Genomic DNA, 9140 nt, shown 5'->3' on the forward strand with positions numbered 1-9140 from the left:
ATGAGTGGCCAGAAGCCACGTGTTCTGGCTATCGGAGACCAGGTGCTTCTGGTGGAGGCTACAGGTGGCTGGGAACCTCTTGTGTGGGCTAAGAGCAGCATGGGGCTAAGTGCAATGTGGTGCCTCTTGCGTGATCCACGGGCAGCAGGAACGGACCATGGTAGTGGTCTTGGAGGCCAGAGGGAGGCATGGCCTGCCACCACTGGGGGCCTGTGAGTGGGCTCTGCCTACGGCCCCAGTCACCTCAGGAGTGGGAAAAAAAAAAAAAAAAAAAGACAGGGCACTGCAACCAGGCACCACACTTTATTGCTCTCACCCTCCTGGGAACACACCTGCCCTGCAGCTGCCACTGCTGAACGCTCTGGGCAGAGCCCTTTCCCAAGACCCTACAACTAGGGGAAGCTGATGCAGTACCCCCTGTGTGGGCTAAGTGAGATGGGGTGCTTAATGCATGGTCTTCAGGTGGGCAGGGGCAAAACACAGCAGTTATCTCTGGCTCCAGACATGGGCATGGCCTGCCACCACTAAGGGTCTGTGAACAGGAACCACTTGTGGCCCCAGTCATCTCAAGGGTACAACAGAGGAGGGCATTGTGACCAAACACCACCTGTTGTTGCTCTCCAATCCCTGGGAGCACACCCGCCCTGTTGCTGCCACTGCTGAATGCTCCGGGCAGGGCCCACACCCTTGATCTCTGTCACTTCTCAGGGTCCCGCAAATAGGAACAGCCTGTGCTACACCTCCTGTGTGGGCTAGGTGAGACGGTATGCTTCTTGCAAGGTCTACAGGTGGCTGGGGCAAACCACTGCAGTCATCACTGACTCCAGAGGTGGGCGTGGACCGCTACCACTAGGGGTCCCTGAACAGGCACCACTTGTGGCTCCAGTCACCTCAGAGGAGGGCATTGCAATCGAACACTACATGTTGTTGCTCTCATTCCCCTGGGAACTCACACAGCCTGCTGCTGCCACTGCCACATGCTCTAGGCACCTTGTAAATCTGCCTAGGCTCATTACCACTTCCCAGGGCCCTGCAACTAGGAGGAGCCTGCACCACCTTCCTGCAGGTCCTTGCTGCTGTTAAGAGCCCAAAAACCAGGCACTGACTACTAGCCCTACCCACTGCCTCCTCCCTGGAAACACATTCAGCACCCTGGGGATAACAGCCTGCTCACACCAAAGAAAGAGACAGCAAATATTCAAATTCCCACATCAAAAATAAATAGTGACCCCCCACAAAACACAAAGGGGAGCTCTTTCATAGAAGTAGCCCTCCAAGACTATAGTTTGGCTTCCCTAAACTCACAGAAAAAGAAAACCATAAACAAAATGAAGAAGCTCAGGAACCAGTCCCAGTGAAAAGAACAGAATTCACATGAAGCAGCAAACGATGAAACAGACCTCTGCAGTCTGACAGACAATGAGTTCAAAAAGGAGGCAGTGAAAATACTGAAGGAATTAAGGCTGAATATCAAGGAATTAATAGCAGATATGACCAGTAATGCAGATTCCTTTAGAAAGGAACTAGTAAATATAAGGAGGAACATAGAAAAAATATAAAATTCATTTGCAGAAATGCAAATTGAGCTAAAGGCACTAAATAGCAGAATGAATAATGCAGAGGAATTAGTGACTTCAAAAGACAGAATAATGGAAATCACCCAATCAGGACAGCAGACAGAAAACCAAATGAATAAACATAAGAGCAATATAAAGGATCTACGGGATAATATAAAGTGGGCCAATCTACACATAATAGGAATTTCAGAAAGAGAGAAAAAAAAAAGGGGGGGATTGAAAATATATTTGAAGAATATAAAATTGTCACTCTATGCAGATGACATGATACTATATATAGAAAACCCGAAGGACTCAACCAAAAAACTATTTGAATTGATCAACAAATTCAGCAAATTATCAGGATATCAGATTAGCATTCAGAAATCAGTTACAGGTGTTGCTGGGAAAACTAGACAGCTCCATGTAAATCAATGAAACTGGAACACACTCTCACACCATGCACAAAAATAAACTCGAAATGGCTTAAAGACTTAAATGTAAGGCAAGACACCATCAACCTCCTAGAAGAGAACATAGGCAAAACATTCCGATATCAACCTTATGAATGTTTTCTCAGGTCAGTCTCCCAAAGAACAGAAATAAAAGCAAAAATAAACCCATGGGACCTAATCAAACTGACAAGGTTTTGCACAGCAAAGGAAACCATTAAAAAAAAACCAAAAAGACAACTTACAGAATGGGAGAAAATAGTTTCAAACGATGCAACTGACAAGGGCTTAACCTCTAAAATATACGAACAACTTATACAACTCAACAGCAAAAAAGCCAACAACCCAATGGAAAAATGGACAAAAGACCTGAATAGACATTCCTCCAAAGAAGATATACTGATGGCCAACAAGCACATGAAGAGATGATCAACATCCTTGATTAGTAGAGAAATGCAAATCAAAACTACCATGAGACAGCACCTCACACCAGTCAGAATGGCTATCATTAACAAGTCAACAGATAACAAATACTGGAGAGGATGTGGATAAAAGGAAACCTCCTGCACTGCTGGTGGAAATGTAAAATGGTACAACCACCATGGAGAACAGTATGAAGGTACCTTAGAAAATTATACATAGATCTACCATATGACCCAGCAATCCTACTCTTGGGCATATATCCAGACAAAACTTTACTTGAAAAAGACACGTGCACCTGCACATTCATTACAGCACTGTTCATTTATTTATTTATTTTCCACTGTACAGCATGGGGACCAAGTTACACATACATGTATACATACTTTTTCCTCCCATTGTCATGTTGCAATGTAAGTATCTAGACATAGTTCTCACAGTTCTCTGCTGCTACACAGCAGGATCTCATTGTAAATCCATTCCAAGAGCAATAGTTTGCATCTGTTAACCCCAGGCTCCCAATCCCTCTCACTTCCTCCCTCTCCCCCACCCTGGGCAGCCACAAGTCTATTTTCCAAATCCACGATTTTCTTTTCTGGGGAAATGTTCATTTGTGCTATATAATAGATTCCAGATATAAGTGATATCATATAGCATTTGTCTTTCTCTTTCTGACTTATTTTGCTATGTGAGTCTCTATTTCCGTCCATGTTGCTGTAAATGGCATTAAGTTGTTCTTTTTTATGGCTGATTAGTATTCCATTGGGTATATATACCACCTCTTCCTAATCCAATTGTCTGTCGATGGACATTTGGGTTGTTTCCATGTCTTGGCTGTTGGGAATAGTGCTGCAATGAACATGTGGGTGCATGTGTCTTTTTTAAGGAAAATTTTGCCTGGGTATATGCCCATGAGTGGGACTGCTGGGTCATATGGTAGTTCTATGTATAGATTTCTAAGGTAGCTCCATACTGTTGTCCATAGTGGCTGTACCAGCTTACATTCCCACCAGTAGTGCAGGAGGGTTCCTTTTCTCCACACCCCCTCCAGCACTTGCTATTTGTGGACTTATTAATGATGGCCATTCTGACTGGTGTGAGGTGGTATCTCATGGTGGTTTTGATTTGCATTTCTCTACTAATCAGGGATGTTGGGCATTTTTTCATGTGTTGTTGGCCATCATTACAGCACTATTCACCATCATCAAGACATAGAAATAACCCAAATGTCCATTGACAGATGATTGGATTAAGAAGAGGTGGTATATATACACAATGGAATACTACTCAGCCATAAAAAAGAACAAAATAATGCCATTTGCAGCAACATGGATGAAACTAGAGACTCATACTAAGTGAAGTAAGACAGAAAGAGAAAGACAAATGCCATATGATATCACTTCTATCTGGAATCTAGTATAGAGCACAAATGAACATTTCCACAGAAAAGAAAATCATGGACATGGAGAACAGACTTGTGGTTGCCAAGGGGCAGGAGTGGGAGGGACTGGGAATTTGGGGTTAATATATGCAGACTATTGCCTTTGGAATGGATAAGCAGTGAGATCCTGCTGTATAGCACTGGGAACTATGGCTAGTCATTTGTGAGCATGATCATGTGAGAAAAAAGAATGTATACATGTATATGTAACTGGGTCACCTTGCTATACAGTAGAAAACTGACAGAACACTGCTAAAATGGAAAAAAAACATATAAAAATAAAAATTAAAAAAACAAGAAATTAAGAAGAAACTGTATCTAATGGTGGTAGGTTGAAAAAGGATGACTACATTTCTTTGAAGCTATGTCCATAGAGTCCATGTTCCCTGTTTTGCCTCTTGTCTGTTTCTTTCTTTCTTTCAATTGAAGTATAATTTATTATAATGTTGTGTTAGTTTCAAGTATACAGCAAAGTGATTTGTTTGTACATACATACACACATATCTATTTTTTCAGACTGTTTTCCCTTACAGGTTATTACAAAATATTGAGTATAATTCCCTATGTTATACATGAGACCCTTGTTGGTTATTTATTTTATACATAGCAATATGTATAAAATTCTTTATTTATTCTGCCTTCCCTCATCTGGTCTGTTTTTGCAATTTAAAGCACAAAACCATTAATTAGAGCAATGGAATTCAACAGAAGAGTTTTTACAACAAATTTCTCTCCTCTCTGCATGAATTTTTCTTTGCAATGTGGCTTTGCCATTCCTGTAGTAAAAAGGTGGATTCTGAAGTTCCTGCCATGGCACAGTGGGTTAAGAATCCAACTGTGGAAGCTCAGGTTGCTGTGGAGGTGCGGGTTCAATTTCCAGCCTGGCACAGTGGGTTAAAGGATCTAGCATTGCCACAGCTGCAATGCAGTTCTCACCTGAAGCTCAGATTTAATCCCTGACCCAGGAACTTCCATATTCCACAGGTGTGGCCATAATTTTTTTCTTTTACAGGTGGATTGTATTTCTCTATGTCCTTGAATTTGGACTGCCTTAAGGACTCCTTTGATTAATAGAATTTAGTGGAAGTAGTATTCTGGAATTTCCAAGATTAGGCATTAAGGATAATTGAAACTACTTCTTCACATCCTTAAAAATCTGAGAACACCAAGGCTATAATGAATCTCCTATCAGTTTTTATTAAAATGAGAGTCCACAGGTAGATAGAGTTTCTGAATGAAGAAAGAACACATAGAGTAAGAGGCCCAGTTGATGTGCAGGACATGAGGGTAGCCATTTTTTAAAAATCTTTTTAGGGCTGCATCCATAGCATATGGGAGCTTCCAGGCTAAGGGCTGAATCAGAGCTGCAGCCACCAGCCTATGCCATAGTCACAGAAATGCCAGATCTGATCTGAGATGTGTCAGTGACCTACACCACAGCTCACAGCAGTGCTGGATCCTTAACCCACTGAGTGAGTCCAGGGATTGAACCCACATCCTCCTGGATACTAGTTGGGTTTGTTACTGATGAGCCACAATGGGAACTCCAGAACGCTGAGGGTAGCCATCTTTAAGTTGTGCTCAGTTGACCAATAGTCAACACCACCTGAAAAACACTCGAATGTCCATGCTGAAAACCTGCCACATTCCAGAATCATGAACGTCAACAATAACAAATTATCATTGTTTTAAAACACTAACTTATGGCATAATCTTTATGCAGTTAAAACTTGCTGTTCTGGGAATCTGTCCTTCATATCTATGCATTCAAAAATGATACATTTAGGTTTAATTATTGCAGAATGGATATCTCCCCAAAATTTTAAATTCTCTTTATGTTTCTCATAAATTTTTAAAATTTTTTTTAAAAAAATGTTTTTGTCTTTTTAGGGTTGCACCCATGGCATATGGAGTTTCCCAGGCTAGAGGTCAAATCAGAGCTATAGCCACTGGCCTACGCCACTGCCACAGCAATGCCAAATCCGAGCCTCATCTATGACCTACACCACATCTTATGGCAACACCAGATCCTTAACCCACTGAGTGAGGCCCGGGATCTAACCTGTACTCTTATGGATATTAGTCAGATTTGTTTCCACTGAGCCACAATGGTAACTCCCCATATGAACTTCATATAAAGAGTGAGGAACTCTTTACATAGAAAATTCCCCAATATGTATTGTAAGTTAAAAATGAAATACAAGATATTGTATATGATATATTTCAAATGTATGTTGAAAAGAAGAAAAAAATGCTAGGTTCCGATCAAGAAGTTGGTGTAGGAAAATCCTGAGATTACCTCCTCCCACAGACACACCAGGACTACAATTACATATTATCAATACATAAAAGTATCTTTTAAGTATCTCCAGGAATGACCAGAAGACTAGCAGAACAGATTTTCTACAACTAAAGATATAAAGCAGAGGCCACATTGCGGAGGGTAAGAAGGGCAGAGAGGCAGTCTAGGCAGAACTCACACTCCCAGTGTGATGACACACATGTAAGAGGAATATCACAACTGCGGAGGATCCCCTTGAGGAGCAAGTGTTCTGTGCCCCATGTTGGGCTCCCTGGAGGGGGAGACCTATGCTTTGAAGATGAGACCCCATAAGTCTGGCTTTGAATATCAGTGGCACTTAAATCCAGGAGACCAGAGGGCTGTAGGAAACTGAAATTGCTTTCAAAGGGCTCATGCACAAACTTACCCACTATAAGTTCTTGCTCAGAGGCAGAAGCTTTAAAAATATCTGGGTCACACAAGAAGGAGATTCTTTGACTAATTTTAGTAGGGGCAGAGGTCTAGTAGAATTTCCTGTGGGGATAAGAATACTGGAAGGCACAATTTTTTTTTTTTATTTTCCCTTGTCTAGATGGACTGGACCTGTACTGACAGGTACTATTTATATTAGTCTTCATCAACCTAGCTAACACTTTGCCTATCCCTGTGTTCTCTTGAGGACCAGCCTTGTCCGACTTGGCAGGCTGTCTCAGTCAGCACCAGCTTCCCTCCAAAGTTACTCCTGCCCGACACAATGGATGGCCATAGCTGAAACAGCATCCTTGCAAAATGGTTTCCACTCCAAGTAGTTAACTCTGCACACAAGTGTGTCCACAGTAGCCATAAGCAGACCTCTCAGCTAGCCAGGGCAATGGCTAACCCTGACCACAAGGGTACCTGTAGCAGTTATGGCCAGGCCTTATATATAGCTGGACTGAAAACCAGACTGCCCACCAGGATGTCCAAAGAAGTCATATCTAAGCAATGCACACACTAAGCTTGGGGACAAACTCCTTCCAGTGGTGCACCTGCAGAAACTGTGACCCAAATACAATAGGAGGGTTCACACAGCCCACACAGAAGTTACCCTAGGAGCACCTGGACCGGGTGTCCACAGGGAATGTGCCACTGGGCCCCATAGGATACCTTCTTTATAAAGTCACTCTTTGAAGACTGAAAGGTGTGGTTGGTGTACCTAATAAAGAGAAATAAACCCAGAGAGTTAGGCAAAATGAAGAGACAAAGCATTATCTTCCAAATGAAAGAACAAGATAAACCTCAGAGAAGTGAATAAACAAAACAAAGATAAGGATTTTACCCGATAAGGAATTTAAAGTAGTAGTCATTAAGATGCTCACCAAGCTCAAAAGAAGAATGGATAATCTCAGACAGGACTTCAACAAAAAGATAAAAAATATAAAAAAAGGACCAATGAGGACAAAAAAGTACAAGAGAAATAAAAAATACACTAGAGGGAATCAGCTGAAGATGAAAAGATGCAGACGAATGGATCAGCAATATCAAAGACTAGGTACTGGAAATCACCCGTCAGAGCAACAAAAATAAAAAATAATTTTTAAAAATGAAGATAGTTTAAGGAACTTCTGGGATAACTCAAGCTTACTAACATTCACATTATAGGAGCCCAAGAAGGAGAAGAGAAAGAGAAATGTACCAAAAAACCATTTGAAGAAATAATGGCCTAAAACTTCTTTAACCCAGTGAAGGAAACATATCCAAATTCAGGAATCACAGAGTCTCAAAGAAGATGAACCTACCTCATCAGATATTTTAATTGAAATATCCAAAATTAAAGATAAATAGATAAAAGTAGCAAGTGGAAAACAACTAATTATACACAAATGAATTCCCATCAGTATGTCAGCTGACTTTTTAGCAGAAATTTTGCAGACCAAAATTGATTGGCAAGATGTATTCAAAGCACTGAAAAAATGAAACAAAACAAAACTTACAACCAAGGTTATTCTACCTGGCAAGTTTATCACCCAGAATTGAAGGACAGATACAGTTTACTAATAAGCAACAGTAAAAGGTGTTTATTATCACTAAACTACCTTTTAAAATGTTAAATTCTTTAAAAGGAGAAGAAAAGGTCATAACTTGAAATAAGAAAATTATGAAAAAAAAAGTCTCACTGAAATTCAAATATATAGTACAGGTACTAGATCAACCATCTATAAAGCTGGTATGAAGGTGAAAATACAAAAGTGCTAAAATCATCTATTTCTAAAGTAATTAAATAAGCAATACACACAACAATATGTAATGTATGAAAACAAAAACATAAAATATGGGCTAGGGTCAGTAAAAATATAGTGCTTTTAAAATATGTTCAAACATAACTATAACAGAATTCTCTCTCTCTGATATGATGTATAAACCTCATGGTAACCACAAGCAAAAAACTTGTAAAAGAGAAGTAAAAAAATAAAGAGAAAGGAATATAAACAAAAATGAAGAAAATGATCGAATCACAAATGAAAGAAAAACAATGATAGGACTCAAAGAAGAACTACAAAAACAAGAAACAATGAAATGGCCATAAATAGAGACCTATCAACAATTACTTTAAATGCAAATGAACTAATGCTTCAATCAAAAGACATGAGGTCAGATTTAAAAACAAACAAACAAACAAAAAGGCCCATACATATGTTGCCTACAAGAGACTTATTTCAGATTAAAACAAGCCACTGAAATTAAACAAAATGAAAAAGACATTCTATTCAAACGGAAAGGAGATGAAAAAGCTGTGGTAGCAATACTTCTATCGGGCAAAACAGAGTTTAAAACAAAGACTAGGAGTTCCTGTTGATGGCTCTGTGGGTTAAGAACCCAACATAGTGTCCATGAGGACACAGGTTCATTTCCTGACCTTGCTCACTTAAGGATCTAGCATTGGTGGACATTGCAGTGTGGGTCACAGCTGCTACTTGGGTCCTGTGTTGCTGTGGCTGTGGTGTAGCTGC

Source organism: Phacochoerus africanus, chromosome 9 (genome assembly GCF_016906955.1).
Source record: "Phacochoerus africanus isolate WHEZ1 chromosome 9, ROS_Pafr_v1, whole genome shotgun sequence".
NCBI classification, from domain to species: domain Eukaryota; kingdom Metazoa; phylum Chordata; class Mammalia; order Artiodactyla; family Suidae; genus Phacochoerus; species Phacochoerus africanus.